The 15,755-nt window shown below is 46.0% G+C and overlaps 8 non-coding genes and 1 pseudogene across 8 annotated transcripts; 6 read left to right on the top strand and 3 right to left on the bottom strand.

The window, feature by feature from the left end:
- Positions 1 to 3,333: 3,333 nt before the first annotated feature.
- On the bottom strand, positions 3,334 to 3,512 carry LOC135022669 (U1 spliceosomal RNA; annotated as a pseudogene).
- A 3,761-nt stretch (positions 3,513 to 7,273) lies between these two features.
- LOC135022733 (U1 spliceosomal RNA) lies at positions 7,274 to 7,437 on the top strand. The gene has a single exon (XR_010219806.1). It is a non-coding gene; the product is annotated as a U1 spliceosomal RNA (small nuclear RNA).
- A 152-nt stretch (positions 7,438 to 7,589) lies between these two features.
- LOC135022569 (U1 spliceosomal RNA) lies at positions 7,590 to 7,752 on the top strand. Its single transcript, XR_010219682.1, has one exon. It is a non-coding gene; the product is annotated as a U1 spliceosomal RNA (small nuclear RNA).
- Positions 7,753 to 8,423: 671 nt separating this feature from the next.
- On the top strand, positions 8,424 to 8,587 carry LOC135022443 (U1 spliceosomal RNA). The gene has a single exon (XR_010219556.1). It is a non-coding gene; the product is annotated as a U1 spliceosomal RNA (small nuclear RNA).
- Positions 8,588 to 8,739: 152 nt separating this feature from the next.
- LOC135022579 (U1 spliceosomal RNA) lies at positions 8,740 to 8,903 on the top strand. The gene has a single exon (XR_010219690.1). It is a non-coding gene; the product is annotated as a U1 spliceosomal RNA (small nuclear RNA).
- A 670-nt stretch (positions 8,904 to 9,573) lies between these two features.
- LOC135022504 (U1 spliceosomal RNA) lies at positions 9,574 to 9,737 on the top strand. Its single transcript, XR_010219617.1, has one exon. It is a non-coding gene; the product is annotated as a U1 spliceosomal RNA (small nuclear RNA).
- A 151-nt stretch (positions 9,738 to 9,888) lies between these two features.
- On the top strand, positions 9,889 to 10,052 carry LOC135022651 (U1 spliceosomal RNA). Its single transcript, XR_010219737.1, has one exon. It is a non-coding gene; the product is annotated as a U1 spliceosomal RNA (small nuclear RNA).
- A 4,977-nt stretch (positions 10,053 to 15,029) lies between these two features.
- LOC135022711 (U5 spliceosomal RNA) lies at positions 15,030 to 15,145 on the bottom strand. Its single transcript, XR_010219784.1, has one exon. It is a non-coding gene; the product is annotated as a U5 spliceosomal RNA (small nuclear RNA).
- Positions 15,146 to 15,420: 275 nt separating this feature from the next.
- On the bottom strand, positions 15,421 to 15,536 carry LOC135022700 (U5 spliceosomal RNA). The gene has a single exon (XR_010219773.1). It is a non-coding gene; the product is annotated as a U5 spliceosomal RNA (small nuclear RNA).
- Positions 15,537 to 15,755: the final 219 nt, after the last annotated feature.

Genomic DNA, 15,755 nt, shown 5'->3' with positions numbered 1-15,755 from the left:
ACATTTTGTATTGCTCTTCTGGTGACAATGTAGTTTGTTTTTGTCAATTACCATTTTAATAATCGGGTAAAGAAAATTAAGTGGATTTTTGAAAGAAAACAATACTGTCAATATACTATTAAAACAAATTAAAATGGTAAAAGTTATTGTACTTTAAGTAAAAATAAAAGAGCAAAAATATCAATCCCAGTTTTGGATTACTTTAATTAACAAAAAAAATGCATATAGCAGAGGATAGTTTCAATCTGCCTACCTCTGGGTTATGGACCCTGTATGCTTCCATTACAGTACTCTGCTGCACATGTAAGTGCAAGAGGTCCTGAAGCACTCACTTATCATGGGAAAGTACCAATGTGTTTCTTCATTGGTTGATGGAAGAAACATCTTACAAAAACTCTCCACATTATTGACTTTTTAAAATGTTTCTAGGAATCGTTCTAGATGAATGCTTATTAGCCTTTGTCAGTATGTACTTTTGCAAAGTGTAGCTGTGGCGCAATCAGTTAGTGTGTAAGGCTATTAACCAAAAGGTTGGTTGTTCAATCCCACCCAGGGACTTAATTGACCTTGTTATCAGATTTTGGTGATCTTTAAGTAGACAAGTCAAAATTTCAAACCCCCTGTTATGGTGTAGGGTACCTGGCCTTCTCTGATGTAATCAGAGTTAGATTTGATTCAGTGATTTTATAAAAACAGCTAGGAAGCTCAATTTGGCAGTGGGTTGCAGAGAAAAAGAAATATGCTGGCAGAAAAATCCAATTGAGTGATTAAACAGCTCTTCATTTTCTGGCTTTATTTTTATGCTAACTAATTTGTTCTCTGAAAAGTGTCCACAAAGCCAAGTATCTGATTAACATATTTGTAGGGATGGTTTTTCACCTATTACTAAATTAAACTTGCTTCATTGGAAAGGCAGCAAGATGCATCCTCATTTCAATATCTACTGAAATAATACAGGTTGACACCAGGAAACATTAACGCCACTGCATCCTTGCTGCTTTCTCATGTGGAAGTCTGTTTAATGTGAAAACAAGGTGATATCTAATTAGCACACAGGTAAGGAATTAAGAAAATCTTTATTTAAGGGTGAAGATGTTTCTCACAAAATCGTTGCCCCAATGCATCATTGAAATTCAAGCTGGAAAGATGATTTTAATATATCACTTGTACATTTTGTATTGCTCTTATGGTGACAATGTAGTTTGTTTTTGTCAATTACCATTTTAATAATAGGGTAAAGAAAATTAAGTGGATTTTTGAAAGAAAACAATACTGTCAATATACTATTAAAACAAATTAAAATGGTAAAAGTTATTGTACTTTAAGTAAAAATAAAAGCTAAAATATCAATCCCAGTTTTGGATTACTTTAATGAACAAAAAAAAAAAAATCATATAGCAAAGGATAGTTTCAATCTGCCTACCTCTGGGTTATGGGCCCAGCATGCTTCCATTGCAGTACTCTGCTGCACATGTAAGTGCAAGAGATCCTGAAGCACTCACTCATCATGCGAAAGTACCAATGTGTTTCTTCATTGGTTGCTGGAAGAAACATCTTACAAAAACTCTCCAGATTATTGACTTTTTAAAGTTTTTCTAGGAAACGTTCTAGATGAATGCTTATTAGTCTTTGTCAGTATGTGCTTTTTGCAAAGTGTCTCTGTGGCGCAATCGGTTAGTGTGTTCAGCTATTTATCAAAAGGTTGGTGGTTCAATCCCACCCAGGGACGTAATTGACCTTGTGATCAGATTTTGGTGATATTTAAGTAGACAAGTCAAAATTGCAAACCCCCTCTTATGGTATAGGGTACCTGGCCTTCTCTGATGTAATCAGAGTTAGATTTGATTAAGTGATTTTATAAAAAAACAGCTAGGAAGCACAATTTAGCAGTGGGTTGCAGATAAAAAGAAAAATGCTGGCAGAAAAATCCAATTGAGTGATTAAACAGCTCTTCATTTTCTGGCTTTATTTTTATGATTACAAATTTGTTCTCTGAAAAGTGTCCACAAAGCCAAGTATCTGATTAACATCTTTGTAGGGATGGTTTTTCACCTATTACTAAATTAAACTTGTTTCATTGGAAAGGCAGCAAGATGCATCCTCATTTCAATATCTACGGAAATAATACAGGTTGACACCAGGAAACATTAACGCCACTGCATATTTGCTGTTTTCTCATGTGGAAGTCTGTTTAATGTGAAAACAAGGTGATATCTAATTAGCACACAGGTAAGGAATTAAGAAAATCTTTATTTAAGGGTGAAGATGTTTCTCACAAAATCGTTGCCCCAATGCATCATTGAAATTCAAGCTGGAAAGATGATTTTAATATATCACTTGTACATTTTGTATTGCTCTTCTGGTGACAATGTAGTTTGTTTTTGTCAATTACCATTTTAATAATCGGGTAAAGAAAATTAATTGGATTTTTGAAAGAAAACAATACTGTCAATATACTATTAAAACAAATTAAAATGGTAAAAGTTATTGTACTTTAAGTAAAAATAAAAGAGCAAAAATATCAATCCCAGTTTTGGATTACTTTAATTAACAAAAAAAAATGCATATAGCAGAGGATAGTTTCAATCTGCCTACCTCTGGGTTATGGACCCAGCATGCTTCCATTACAGTACTCTGCTGCACATGTAAGTGCAAAAGATCCTGAAGCACTCACTCATCATGGGAAAGTACCAATGTGTTTCTTCATTGGTTGATGGAAGAAACATCTTACAAAAACTCTCCACATTATTGACTTTTTAAAATGTTTCTAGGAATCGTTCTAGATGAATGCTTATTAGCCTTTGTCAGTATGTACTTTTGCAAAGTGTCGCTGTGGCGCAATCAGTTAGTGTGTAAAGCTATTAACCAAAAGGTTGGTGGTTCAATCCCACCCAGGGACTTAATTGACCTTGTTATCAGATTTTGGTGATCTTTAAGTAGACAAGTCAAAATGTCAAACCCCCTGTTATGGTGTAGGGTACCTGGCCTTCTCTGATGTAATCAGAGTTAGATTTGATTCAGTGATTTTATAAAAACAGCTAGGAAGCACAATTTAGCAGTGGGTTGCAGAGAAAAAGAAATATGCTGGCAGAAAAATCCAATTGAGTGATTAAACAGCTCTTCATTTTCTGGCTTTATTTTTATGCTAACAAATTTGTGCTCTGAAAAGTGTCCACAAAGCCAAGTATCTGATTAACACCTTTGTAGGGATGGTTTTTCACCTATTATTAAATTAAACTTGCTTCATTGGAAAGGCAGCAAGTGATGTCATCCAAGCAGTGGGTCAAAGTTGGCTTCAAACCTCGTCTGCTTATGAAAAGAGAAAAGGGGTATGCAGGGCATGGCGGCCTTTTGCGGTGCTTGGATGACCCCTAGTTCGCATTAAATAATGCAGTCGAGTTTCCCACATTTGGGGAAATCACAGGGGTGAGCATACCCAGAATGCAATGAATGAACCGCACCCTGGGAGAACAGTCTTCATGACCATGGTATCTCCTATGCAAAATAAGTATGATTTGGGATAGGGCTGGGGAGGGCCGCTGCTCAGGCACATCTCTGTCAAGTAAAGGAGATTCAACTGAGGCAGCACAAGGGAACTCTCATCTGGGGACAACAACTGCAGGGAGAACACATATTTTCAGATGAACATGGGAGGGCAGAAGGCTGCCTAATACTGAAGCACCCCCAAACAACAAACCAAATGCAACAACTAGTGCAAGCATTCCTGGGGGAAGGCCTGCAGCAGATGGATTTGCATATGGCGATGTCATCCAAGCAGTGGGTCAAAGTTGGCTTCAACCCTCGTCTGCATATGAAAAGAGAAAAGGGGCGTGCAGGGCATGGCGGCCTTTTGCGGCACTTGGATGACCCCTAGTTCGCATTAAACACCTCCACCCTCCGTCGGTGTGGGGCTCATGTTGGCTATGCCCCAGCCCCTGAAGGATTCAAGCTGATTTCTTGCAGCAGCTGGGCACTGTAACAGCTCCAGAGCTGCTCTGTAAGGCAAGTAAAAGGGTGTGGGCCCTGCAGCACTACCTGTAGTTCGCATTGTGCGAGACCCCTAGTTCGCATTAAACACCCCCACCCTCCTTCGGTGTGGGGCTCATGTTGGCCATGCCCCAGCCCCTGAAGCATTCACGCTGATTTCTTGCAGCAGCTGGGCACTGTAACAGCTCAAGAGCTGCTCTATAAGGCAAGTAAAAGGGTGTGGGCCCTGCAGCACTACCTGTAGTTTGCATTGTGCATTGGAAGGCACAAAGTAAGCAGACGGGAGGAGAAGTCAGGATAGTGCACAAGGGTATAGACGGGAGGGGCTCAAGAAAAAAGAAGTGGAAACAGACAGCAAACTAGGCTTCCAATGCACAATGCAAACTACAGGTAGTGCTGCAGGGCCCACACCCTTTTACTTGCCTTACAGAGCAGCTCTGGAGCTGTTTAATCACTCAATTGGATTTTTCTGCCAGCATAATTTTTCTCTTACGTCCTAGAGGATGCTGGGGACTCCGTAAGGATAGACGGGCTCCGCAGGAGACATGGGCACTTTAAGAAAGACTTTAGATCTGGGTGTGCACTGGCTCCTCCCTCTATGCCCCTCCTCCAGACCTCAGTTTACTACTGTGCCCAGAGGAGACTGGGTGCTTTTCAGGGAGCTCTCCTGAGTTTCCTGACAGAAAGTATATTTGTTAGATTTTTTTATTTTCAGGGAGCCTGCTGGCAACAGACTCCCTGCATCGAGGGGCGGAGGGGAGAGATGCACACCTACTTCTGTGAGTTGATAGGCTCTGCTTCTTAGGCTACTGTACAGCATTAGCTCCAGAGGGATCGGTACGCAGGTCTCACCCTCGCCGTCCGTCCCAGAGCCGCGCCGCCGTCCCCCTCGCAGAGCCGGAAGATAGAAGCCGGGTGAGTATGAGAAGAAAAGAAGACTTCAGAGGCGGCGGAAGACTTCATGATCTTCACTGAGGTAACGCACAGCAGTAAAGCTGTGCTCCATTGCTCCAATACACCTCACACACGGCAGTCAGTGTAAGGGTGAAGGGCGCAGGGGGGACGCCCTGGGCAGCAATATAGACCTCTCTTTGGCAAAATAAATATATATGCAGCTAGGCACTGTATATATATATAAGAGCCCCCGCCATTTTTTTACTATATTTCAGCGGGACAGAAGCCCGTCGCTGAGGGGGTGGGGCTTCTCCCTCAGCACTCACCAGCGCCATTTTCTCCACAGCACCGCTGAGGGGAAGCTCCACGGACTCTCCCCTGCTTATACCACGGTAGAAAGAGGGTCTTAAAGAAGAGGGGGGCACATAATTAGGCGCATATATATATGGAAATACAGCGCTACTGGGTAAACATAAAATGATTGTGTTTTTTTCCTGGGTCATATAGCGCTGGGGTGTGTGCTGGCATACTTTCTCTCTCTGTCTCTCCAAAGGGCCTTGTTGGGGAACTGTCCTCAGATAAGAGGATTCCCTGAGTGTATGGTGTGTCGGTACACGTGTGTCGACATGTCTGAGGTAGAAGGCTCTCCTAGAGAGGAGCAGGAGCAAATTAATGTGGTGTCTCCATCGACAACGCCGACACCTGACTGGATGGATATGTGGAATGTTTTAAGTGCTAATGTAAACTTATTACACAAGAGATTAGACAAAGCTGAAGCTAGGGAACAGTCAGGGAGTCAACCCATGCCTGTCCCTATGTCGCAGGGACCTTCGGGGTCTCAAAAGCGCCCACTATCCCAAATAGTTGACACAGATACCGACACGGATTCTGACTCCAGTGTCGACTACGATGATGCAAAGTTACAACCAAAATTGGCTAAATGTATTCGATATATGATTATTGCAATAAAAGATGTTTTGCACATCACAGAGTCCCCTGTCCCTGACACGAGGGTACACATGTATAAGGGAAAGAAACCTGAGATAACCTTTCCCCCCTCACATGAGTTGAACGAATTATGTGAAAAAGCTTGGGAATCTCCAGACAAAAAGCTGCAGATTCCCAAAAGGATTCTTATGGCGTATCCTTTCCCGCCAATGGACAGGATACGGTGGGAATCCTCCCCTAGGGTGGATAAAGCATTGACACGCTTATCCAAAAAGGTAGCGCTGCCATCCCAGGATACGGCTACCATCAGGGACCCTGCTGACCGCATGCAGGAGGTTACCCTAAAGTCCATTTACACACATTCTGGTACCTTACTCAGACCGGCAATTGCGTCGGCCGGGGTTGTAGCGCGGTGGCAGCATGGACAGATACCTTATCAGCAGAGATTGAGACCCTAGATAAGGATGCTATGTTATTGACCATAGGGCATATAAAAGATGCTGTCCTATATATGAGAGATGCTCAAAGTGACATTAGTCTACTGGGTTCTAGAATAAACGCTATGTCGATTTCTGCTAGACGAGTCCTATGGACCCGGCAATGGACAGGTGATGCCGACTCAAAAAGGCATATGGAGGTTTTACGTTACAGGGGTGAGGAATTGTTTGGGAAAGGTCTCTCGGACCTAGTCTCCACAGCTACAGCTGGTAAATCAAATTTTTTGCCTTATATTCCCTCACAGCCTAAGAAAGCACCACATTATCAAATGCAGTCCTTTCGATCACAGAGAAACAAGAAAGTACGAGGTGCGTCCTTTCTTGCCAGAGGTAAGGGCAGAGGGAAGAAGCTGCACAACACAGCTAGTTCCCAGGAACAGAAGTCCTCCCCGGCCTCTACAAAATCCACCGCATGACGCTGGGGCTCCGCTAAAGGAGTCCGCCCAGTTGAGGGCACGTCTTCGAGTTTTCAGCCACATCTGGGTTTATTCGCAGGTGGATCCCTAGGCAATAGAAATTGTTTCTCAGGGTTACAAGCTGAAATTCGAAGAGGTGCCTCCTCGCCGGTTTTTCAAATCGGCCCTACCATCTTCTCCCCAGGAAAGGGAGATAGTGTTAAATGCAATTCACAAATTGTATCTTCAACATATGCAGATGAGGGTTCCAGCCAACTTTGGCCCACTGCTTGGATGACATCACCGTATGTAAATCCGTCTTCTGCAGACCTTCTCCCAGGAATGCTTGTACTAGTTGTTGCATTTGGTTTGTTGTTTGGGCGTGCTTCAGTATTAGGCAGCCTTCTGCCCTCCCATGTTCATCTGAAAATATGTGTTCTCCCGGCAGTTGTTGTCCCCAGATGAGAGTTCCCTTGTGCTGCCTCAGTTGAATCTCCTTTACTTGACAGAGATGTGCCTGAGCAGCGGCCCTCCCCAGCCCTATCTCAAATCATACTTATTTTGCATAGGAGATACCATGGTCATAAAGATTGTTCTCCCAGGGTGAGGTTCATTCATTGCATTCTGGGTATGCTGACCCCTGTGATTTCCCCAAATGTGGGAAACTCAACTGCATTATTTGTGGTAGTGGGGGACTGTGTTTGTGTTTTCCTCTTGTCAGCTCTGGTAAAAGTCAGATTTCTTTGTCTCAGATCTTCCTCTAGCCTTGTTCTTCTTTCGAGAGTTCCATTGTGCTGCCTCAGTTTGATCTCCTTCACTTGACAGGGGGGTACCCGAGCAGCGACCCTCCCCAGCTCTAGCCCAACTCCTACATACCTGCCAGGTGAGATACTATGATCATGAAGGTGCTTCTCCCAGGGCAAGGCTCACCCATTGCACTCTGGGTGTGCTGCTCCTGCGATTTCCCCAAATGTGGGAAACTTGACTGCATAATTTGTGTTTCCCCTGGTCGGCTCTCGTATAATTCAGATCTCTTTGTCTCAGGTCTCTCTCCAGCCTAGTTTGCTGTCTGTTTCCACTTCTGTTTTCTTGAGCCGCTCCCTTCTATGCCCTTGCGCACTATCCTGACTTCTCCCGTCTGCTTACTTTGTGCCTTCCAACGCACAATGCGAACTACAGGTAGTGCTGCAGGGCCCACACCCTTTTACTTGCCGTACAGAGCAGCTCTGGAGCTGTTACAGTGCCCAGCTGCTGCAAGAAATCAGCTTGAATGCTTCAGGGGCTGGGGCATAGCCAACATGAGCCCCAGACCGAAGGAGGGTGGAGGTATTTAATGCGAACTAGGGGTCATCCAAGCACCGCAAAAGGCCGCCATGCCCTGCATAACCCTTTTCTCTTTTCATATGCAGATGAGGGTTCCAGCCAACTTTGGCCCACTGCTTGGATGACATCACCGTATGCAAATCCGTCTTCTGCAGACCTTCTCCCAGGAATGCTTTTACTAGTTGTTACATTTGGTTTGTTGTTTGGGGGTGCTTCAGTATTAGGCAGCCTTCTGCCCTCCCATGTTCATCTGAAAATATGTGTTCTCCCTGCAGTTGTTGTCCCCAGATGAGAGTTCCCTTGTGCTGCCTCAGTTGAATCTCCTTTACTTGACAGAGATGTGCCTGAGCAGCGGCCCTCCCCAGCCCTATCCCAAATCATACTTATTTTGCATAGGAGTTTCCATGGTCATGAAGATTGTTCTCCCAGGGTGAGGTTCATTCATTGCATTCTGGGTATGCTGACCCCTGTGATTTCCCCAAATGTGGGAAACTCGACTGCATTAATTGTGGTAGTGGGGGACTGTGTTTGTGCTTTCCTCTGGTCAGCTCTGGTAAAAGACAGATTTCTTTGTCTCAGATCTTCCTCTAGCCTTGTTCTTTTTTCGAGAGTTTCCTTGTGCTGCCTCAGTTGGATCTCCTTCACTTGACAGGGGGGTGCCCGAGCAGCGACCCTCCCCATCTCTAGCCCAACTCCTACTTACCTGCCAGGTGAGATACTATGATCATGAAGGTGCTTCTCCCAGGGCAAGGCTCACCCATTGCACTCTGGGTGTGCTGCTCCTACGATTTCCCCAAATGTGGGACACTTGACTGCATAATTTGTGTTTCCTCTAGTCGGCTACTCGTATAATTCAGATCTCTTTGTCTCAGGTCTCTCTCCAGCCTAGTTTGCTGTCTGTTTCCACTTCTCTTTTCTTGAGCCGCTGCCTTCTATGCCCTTGTGCACTCTCCTGACTTCTCCTGTCTGCTTACTTTGTGCCTTCCAACGCACAATGCAAACTACAGGTAGTGCTGCAGGGCCCACACCCTTTTACTTACCTTTCAGAGCAGCTCTGGAGCTGTTACAGTGCCCAGCTGCTGCAAGAAATCAGCTTGAATGCTTCAGGGGCTGGGGCATAGCCAACATGAGCCCCACACAGACGGAGGGTGGAGGTGTTTAATGGGAACTAAGGGTCATCCAAGCGCCGCAAAAGGCCGCCATGCCCTGCATACCCCTTTTCTCTTTTCATATGCAGATGAGGGTTCCAGCCAACTTTGGCCCACTGCTTGGATGACATCACCGTATGCAAATCCGTCTTCTGCAGACCTTCCCCCAGGAATGCTTGTACTAGTTGTTGCATTTGGTTTGTTGTTTGGGGTGCTTCAGTATTAGGCAGCCTTCTGCTCTCCCATGTTCATCTGAAAATATGTGTTCTCCCTGCAGTTGTTGTCCCCAGATGAGAGTTCCCTTGTGCTGCCTCAGTTGAATCTCCTTTACTTGACAGAGATGTGCCTGAGCAGCGGCCCTCCCCAGCCCTATCCCAAATCATACTTATTTTGCATAGGAGATACCATGGTCATGAAGATTGTTCTCCCAGGGTGAGGTTCATTCATTGCATTCTGGGTATGCTGACCCCTGTGATTTCCCCAAATGTGGGAAACTCGACTGCATTATTTGTGGTAGTGGGGGACTGTGTTTGTGCTTTCCTCTGGTCAGCTCTGGTAAAAGTCAGATTTCTTTGTCTCAGATCTTCCTCTAGCCTTGTTTTTTTTCGAGAGTTTCCTTGTGCTGCCTCAGTTGGATCTCCTTCACTTGACAGGGGGGTATCCGAGCAGCGACCCTCCCCAGCTCAAGCCCAACTCCTACTTACCTGCCAAGTGAGATACTATGATCAGGAAGGTGCTTCTACCAGGGCAAGGCTCACCCATTGCACTCTGGGTGTGCTGCTCCTACGATTTCCCCAAATGTGGGACACTTGACTGCATAATTTGTGTTTCCTCTGGTCGGCTACTCGTATAATTCAGATCTCTTTGTCTCAGGTCTCTCTCCAGCCTAGTTTGCTGTCTGTTTCCACTTCTCTTTTCTTGAGCCCCTGCCTTCTATGCCCTTGTGCACTCTCCTGACTTCTCCTGTCTGCTTACTTTGTGCCTTCCAACGCACAATGCAAACTACAGGTAGTGCTGCTGGGCCAACACCCTTTTACTTGCCTTACAGAGCAGCTCTGGAGCTGTTACAGTGCCCAGCTGCTGCAAGAAATCAGCTTGAATGCTTCAGGGGCTGGGGCATAGCCAACATGAGCAGCAAGATGCAGCACTGGACTATTAGTAATGTACTGTTGTATGCTGAGCACCACAATGCAGCACAAGACAATGAGCAGTGATACTGAGCACTGATGAGGATACTACAGAGAACTGACACTGAGCAGGAGAGACACACTACTAGTATTACTGAGCAGCAATAAGTAACCACTGATACTGGGCACTGATATTGAGATTTCCACTGAGAGAACATAGCCACGTCCTCTCCGCTCTCTCTTCAATGCACGAGTAAAAATGGCGGCAACGCGCAGCTCTTTATATGGAATCCGAATCTCGCGAGAATCCGACAGCGGGATGATGACATTTTCCCTTGTTCAGGTTTTCCGAGTCAGGCGGGAACAACCGAGCCTGCCTCGGACCAGTGTAAACCACGCGGAGTTCGTCGGGAATTCGGTTCTCGGAGAACCGAACCCGCTCCTCTATATATACTATATTACTATGTTACTGTAGTATACAGAACACCACAATGCAATGAGCAGTGATAGTGAGCACTGATGAGGATACTAGAACTGACACTGAGCAGCAAGATGCAGCACTGGACTATTAGTAATGTACTGTAGTATGCTGAGCACCACAATGCAGCACAAGACAATGAGCAGTGATACTGAGCACTGATGAGGATACTACTGAGAACTGACACTGAGCAGGAGAGACACACTACTAGTATTACTGAGCAGCAATAAGTAACCACTGATACTGAGCACTGATATTGAGATTTCCACTGAGAGAACATAGCCACGTCCTCTCCGCTCTCTCTTCAATGCACGAGTAAAAATGGCAGCAACGCGCAGCTCTTTATATGTTACAGTGCCCAGCTGCTGCAAGAAATCAGCTTGAATGCTTCAGGGGATGGGGCATGGCCAACATGAGCCCCACACCAAAGGAGGGTGGGGGTGTTTAATGCAAACTAGGGGTCATCCAAGCACTGCAAAAGGCCGCCATGCCCTGCATGCCCCTTTTCTCTATGGAATCCGAATCAGCATGAATGCTTCAGGGGATGGGGCATGGCCAACATGAGCCCCACACCAAAGGAGGGTGGGGGTGTTTAATGCGAACTAGGGGTCATCCAAGCACTGCAAAAGGCCGCCATGCCCTGCATGCCCCTTTTCTCTTTTTATATGCAGATGAGGGTTCCAGCCAACTTTGGCCCACTGCTTGGATGACATCACCGTATGCAAATCCTTCTGCTGCAGACCTTCCCCCAGGAATGCTTGTACTAGTTGTTGGATATGGTTTGATATTTGATGGTGCTTCAGTATTAGGCAGCCTTCCGCCCTCCCATGTTCATCTGAAAAGATGTGGTCTCCCTGCAGTTGTTGTCCCCAGACGAGAGTTCCCTTGTGCTTCCTCAGTTGAATCTCCTTAACTTGACGGGGGAGGGGCTGCCCGAGCTGCCACCCTCCCCAGCCCTATCCCAACTCATACTTATTTTACATATTAGATCTCTTGATCATGAAGATTGTTCTCACAGGGTGAGGTTCATCCATTATATTTTAAAATAGGAAGGTACAAATTACATATTTGAATTGCATCTATGTGCTGGATTCAAATGTCCCCCCCCCCTTCCTTTCTCAATTGTGCCCGTCAGCAGCTATTCTAAGGTTGCTGCCAATGGGTGTGACACATTCATTTCTTCTGTGGGGTACACTGGACTCCACAAGGATTCACATTGGGGTGTAGAGTAGGATCTTGATCTGAGGCACCAACCGGCTCAAAGCTTTTGACTGTTCCCAAGAAGCTCAGTGCATTCTCCTCTATAACCCCGCTTCCATGAACAGGGAGCTCAGTTTGTAGTTGGTGCCTTCAGTAGCAGGCCAATTAACAGGGGCCTGCCTCAGGCAGCCTATTCTTAGCTATTAATTTTGACAAGAAAAGAAGAACTTGTTTTATGAGAATCTACAAGGGCTGCAGCAGGCTAGGTCTAATAGACATCTTTACTGCAGCTTCATCACTCCCAGCGGCGCTGTATACTCCCGTGCCCTGGTTGCTGGGTCACTGCAGCGGAGGCTCCGGTTTCATCCTAAGGTCAGTCACACACACACCACCCTTCCGGATCACGAGGCCGCTGATGAAGGGGAGCGAGGCCGTAGGGGGTGGGCCGTGTGCGCACTGCGGTGGACACTGATTACTGGGCAGCCGCTCCACTAGCCACCAGGTACAGTTAAGGAGCACAGGTCTGGGGGTTTTTCTCCTATATTAACCCAATTTTGTACTGCCCGCAGCGCATTGTGATAGGTAATAGGGCCTGATTCAGGTTGGATTGCAATCACAATAAGCGACCCAACTGCAAAAATTGCTAAGAGCATACGCATGTGCCTGCATTTTCTGCGGCACCCCGCAGAGAATGTGATCGCCTCTGCCTGTCAATCGGGGCGGGGAAGGGGGGGAGAGGTGGGTCAGCAACACTCCATTTCCAAGTCAGGGATGGAGCGGTGCGGGGGCAAGGCTTCAAAATGGGGTCTGCAAAGGAGGAGACACAGGGGGCGTGGTCACAGCGGCTGTATGACATCACATTCAGCCGCTGTGATCACAAAAATGGTGGCGGCTTCCTGCGCGCACATACAGTCTGCACCAGCAGGAGCCTACACCATTTTTTATGATCACGCTGAACTGCAGTGCGACTGCAATTACAGCATGGTCAAGAAGGGAGGCGTCATGCTGGGTGGCCATGCCCTGTCACTGTGCAGGAGCCAGCACCGCTCACACACTAGTCCCCGGGTGCAGCCCCCAACCCCCGGGACACCCGGAGCAACAAAATGTAGATTCAGGCCACCAGGCCACGCCCCTACCTATGAAACCATGCCTCCTTTTTACCATTGCGCTGCTTATCTGCGCGCACTGCATTACAATCTCCCTCGCCACCTCTCTGGGTGTCACCAGTGATAGTGACACCTCTGCCATGCTTGTAGCAGCTGGTCCTAAGATCTACGCCTCACACCCTGAGTGTTTGCCCTTGTGACTTGTTGATCATCATAGCGAAGCAGATGCTTACAGAAAACTGCAGGGGCTTAGATTGAAAATAAAAAAAATGATGGGTATAAGGTAGAGAGGAGCGGGTTCGGTTCTCCGAGAACCGAATTCCCCACGAACTCCACGTGGTTTACACTGGTCCGAGGCAGGCTCGGTTGTTCCCGCCTGACTCGGAAAACCTGAACAAGGGAAAATGTCATCATCCCGCTGTCGGATTCTTGCGAGATTCGGATTCCATAGAGAAAAGGGGCATGCAGGGCATGGCGGCCTTTTGCAGTGCTTGGATGACCCCTTGTTCGCATTAAACACCCCCACCCTCCTTTGGTGTGGGGCTCATGTTGGCCATGCCCCATCCCCTGAAGCATTCAAGCTGATTTCTTGCAGCAGCTGGGCACTGTAACAGCTCCAGAGCTGCTCTGTAAGGCAAGTAAAAGGGTGTGGGCCCTGCAGCACCACCTGTAGTTCGCATTGTGCGTTGGAAGGCACAAAGTAAGCAGACGGGAGGAGAAGTCAGGATAGTACACAAGGGCATCCTTTTCTCTTAGTCCGTAGAGGATGCTGGGGTCACATTAAGAACCATGGGGTATAGACGGGATCCGCAAGAGACATGGGCACTTTAAGACTTTCAAAGGGTGTGAACTGGCTCCTCCCTCTATGCCCCTCCTCCAGACTCCAGTTATAGGAACTGTGCCCAGGGAGACGGACATTTCGAGGAAAGGATTTATAGTTAAACTAAGGTGAGCATCTTACCAGCTCACACCTTAAGCATGCCGCAGAACGTGGCATTCAACAGAACACAAGCCAACGGCATGAACAATTGCAGCAAAAAGCTGACCAGAACCGTAACACAACATGTGTATAACCACAAGTAATAACTGCAGACACAGTATGGACTGGGACGGGTGCCCAGCATCCTCTACGTACTAAGAGAAAAGGATTTACCGGTAGGTATTAAAATCCTATTTTCTCATACGACCTAGAGGATGCTGGGGTCACATTAAGAACCATGGGGTTATACCAAAGCTCTTGAACGGGTGGGAGAGTGCGTACGACTCTGCAGCACCGAATGACCCAACTTGAAGTTATCATCAGCCAAGGTATCAAACTTGTAAAACTTAGCAAAAGTGTTTACTAAATAGCTGCTCGGCAAAGTTGCAATGCCGAGACTCCCCGACCAGCTGCCCAGGATGAACCCACCTTTCTAGTAGAATGGGTCTTCACCTAATTCAGTAACGGCAATCCTGCCGTGGAATGAGCATGCTGAATCTTACCACAGATCCAGCGCATAATGGTCTGCATGGAAGCAGGACACCCAATCATGTTGGGAGCATACAGGACAAACAGAGCCTCTGTTTTCCTAATCTGAACCGTTCTGGTGACATAAATTTTCAAAGTTCTGACCACAGCCAGAGACTTTGACTCAACGAAGGTGTCAGTGGCCAAAGGCACCATGTGGAAAGATGAACCACCTTCGGCAGAAATTGTTGACGTGTCCTCAATTCTGCTCTATCTTCATGAAAGATCAAATAAAGGCTCTTGTGATACTGCATGGTTTGTACTGTTTTCCATGTGCTCCCAGATCTTTCAAGCAAGTAGCATGGTCAAGAAAGTTCTGTTTGAAAAGAAACAAACATTTACTGTCATTGTTATGCAAATAAACTTACATTAAAGCTAACAAGAAAGCACACTCGTTCTGTCTTTAAACTGATAAAAGAAACCCCAATAATATGGGGCATGCAAAAATTGAGATAAAACTCAGTTTTGCTCCTCTCCACGGAAATCTTTAATAAAAGGCGAAATATTTGTTAGTTCTGAAGAGAAACCAGAGCATGACCAAGATTCCACCTGTCGCCTGAGTGCCATGCCAGCAGTTCTCATTCAGCTCAAAGTGAGCACCCAATTTGAATGAAAGAAAGCAGATTTCTCACCAGGCTTCCCCTTGCTATAAACATGGTTTGTACTCTTTTCCATGTGCTCCCAGATCTTTCAAACAATTAGTGTGGTCAAGAAAGTTCTGTTTGAAAAGAAACAAACATTTACTGTAATTTCTATGCAAATGAGCTTACATTAAAGCACACTCGTTCTATCTTTAAACCAATAAAATAAAACCCCAATAAGATGGGGCATGCAAAAATTGAGATAAAACTCAGTTTTGCTCCTCTCCACGGAAATCTTTAGTAAAAGGCGAAAGATTTGTTCGTTCTGAAGAGAAACCACAGCATGACCAAGATTCTACCTGTCGCCTGAGTGCCATGCCAGCAGTCCTCATTCAGCTCAAAGTGAGCACCCAATTTGAAAGAAAGAAAGCAGATTTCTCACCAGGCTTCCCCTTGCTATAAACATGGTTTGTACTCTTTTCCATGTGCTCCCAGATCTTTCAAGCAATTAGTATAGTCAAGAAAGTTCTGTTTGAAAAGAAACAAACATTTACTGTCATTTCT

Source organism: Pseudophryne corroboree, unplaced genomic scaffold (assembly GCF_028390025.1).
Source record: "Pseudophryne corroboree isolate aPseCor3 unplaced genomic scaffold, aPseCor3.hap2 scaffold_388, whole genome shotgun sequence".
NCBI lineage: Eukaryota > Metazoa > Chordata > Amphibia > Anura > Myobatrachidae > Pseudophryne > Pseudophryne corroboree.
Note: the sequence above shows the minus strand (reverse complement) of the source record. Positions and strands in the feature narration are given on the sequence as shown.